The sequence below is a fragment of the Orycteropus afer genome, unplaced genomic scaffold (assembly GCF_000298275.1).
Source record: "Orycteropus afer afer isolate SDZICR_OR568_19922 unplaced genomic scaffold, OryAfe1.0 scaffold00467, whole genome shotgun sequence".
NCBI classification, from domain to species: Eukaryota; Metazoa; Chordata; class Mammalia; order Tubulidentata; family Orycteropodidae; genus Orycteropus; species Orycteropus afer.
In genome coordinates this window covers 527565-530118 of record NW_006922054.1, presented here as the reverse complement: position 1 = coordinate 530118, position 2554 = coordinate 527565, and positions in this window count along the sequence as shown.

Below are 2554 nucleotides of genomic sequence, written 5' to 3'. Positions count from 1 at the left end.
AGGCATAAGTTTAGTACAGTTTTTCTTATAACCACTTAACCTCTTAGTCTGTTGTAATGTTAATGAATTTACTCAGAAGAAGCACTTGATGAAGCAAGAATGAAAGGCTCCCTGGGTAGTATTCCTCTATTCCTTTCCTGAAAATATATGAACAAGGATCATAAGTGATCCATATATCTAAAGTTTATCCAATTAAATTGTATACTTTTATTTTCTTTACTTGTGCCATTAACTTGTTTCCATAAATAAAGTTTCCAGAATTATGAAAACTTCATAATTACTCTTAAATGGAAAAGTCAGGAGCAATAGAAAAAATGTGATACTTGCTCTGATTATGAGGCATAACTAATAATCCAAACGTAATTGTAACTGAAGTTTTTTATCTGTCACATTTTCTTCTTCTTTACCTTCTTCTCTCTTTCTTTTTTGCCTCTTCCTCTGTGAATAAATAAAAATATTCTCAATTTAACCTAATTGAGTTTAGAAGCAAAGAAGAGGTATTGGACATAAGAATAAAAATTAATTTATGAATACAAAAATATCTCAAATTAAAATAAAGAAACTCTAACTAACCTTTAGTTAGCCAACCCCTTGGATTAACACAGGTAATGTAATTTCCTCTGTGGAATATATAAAACCTACAAAAGCCAGAATGTGCATAACATGAATATCTGTCAGAGAAGGAAACATGCAATAGAAAAATGGTGGTAAGACTAACCCCTGTCAAAGACAGAAAACATGCGAGACTCAGAAAATCAAGGTACAACCAAAAACAAACAAACAAACTCACTGCCACTGAATCAGATCTGACTCATAGTGACCCCTTCTTGGGTTTCCGAGGCAGTATCACTACAGAAGTAGATTGCCCAATCTTCCTTCCAAGGAGTTGCTGGTGGGTTTGAACCACCAGCCTTCTGGTTAGCAGTCAAATGCTTTAGGAACTACATCACCAGAGCTCCTAAGGTACAACTACTCCTCAGTTATCCACATGGTTAGATTCCAAAGACCAAGTTGTTATGCAAATACCAGTATTATGTGAAAATGGAGGATGACCACATCATTACATATAACTTCCAGATTACACCATCATTTAACTGCTAAACCACTAAGAAACACGGCCCAGCCAGGTTGACACCTAACCTTAACCATCACAACCAGCGTTATTCTCACCTCATACCTTGGTGTTTGTTGTGACCAGGTATATGTCGTTAATGCAAAAAATAGTGAGATAGTAGATTTTTTTTTTAACTGCTGTAAATGCAAAAGATCGAGTAATAAGATAGTCAATACATGAGGAATAGGTGTCCTACCATCGAGTTCTGGCTCTTACAGGTTTCACTATAACTAGTGTCCAGAGTAAGCTAACTTCCTTAAGTAGTAGACATACTTTAGTTATCTCCTGCACATCTTACCAACTTAGTATACTTATCAGTAGGCACTTGTGTTACTTACCTAATATGTTAATGCCATTTGTTCTTGTTTTCGCACTTCATAACTTAGTTAACTCTCATATAATCGAGGTTTTTCCCTAGAAACACTAAGGGAAATACATTGGAAGTAAATAAAGGGCAGATGATAAAAACATAAAATACTTTGAAAAGTCATACAGTTCAAAAAGGCTCTTGTATTCAGATTACTTTATGATTTACTTTGACTTTTTTCTCTGTTTTAATTATTTTATTTATTTATTTATTTTGACTATCTCTTATGTGCACAGTTCGGTGTCCTCTCATTTCCCAATGTTATGGTGGTTGTTTTAATTAAATTTTAATTGATATCAAAAGCAATGTTTGAAAGCTGTATAAGTAAATTAGTAAAGAATTTAAAAAAACACTTGGTTTTAAAATAAAACCATAACATTTATATATAAATAAAATAAGCTAGTAAGTATGGCTGTACTTTTAGAAAACATAATACTCTGTTTTCATTATTTTATTTGCTTAACCTGTTCAATAAAGGATTAGTATTCTAAAATTTAAGAAAAGAGAGCATCTATTATAATTGAGGTTTGTAATTTGATAGTGTATTGAAATTTGTAATCTTTATGAGAAAATACTAAAGGAAATACTTTCTTTACTAGATGGATGCTCACTGAATTCTCTAGGTTTCCAGCCTTAAAATCATCAGGGAAACAAATTGCCCATTTGAGAAGAGATCCTACTATTCAGACCCACTTTATTTTCTAAGAAGTCTCAAGTTCTTACTCTATAAAACGGAATAAATTATTTACAATAGCAAAGATGAGAAGCAGGTTTCATCTTGAAAGTCAGCTCTGATCAATTGTTCATGGCTAAAGATCTGTATTGAGAAAATGCTATTGGGCCATCCGCGTTATAATGGAGTATTCTAAAGTAATACTGATGTCATCCATAAGCACAGGATGGGGTAGGATAATAAAGATATGACTGTATTGTTCTCATGAGCTATATCCACATTCTCCTTAGTCTTTTGCAGTCCTATGAATGAACAACTATCTACATTTTTCTCTTTTTTCCCTTCCTTCTATTGGAACTTGATTGTACTCATGAGGAATCTGTACCTTGACCAGGAGGCT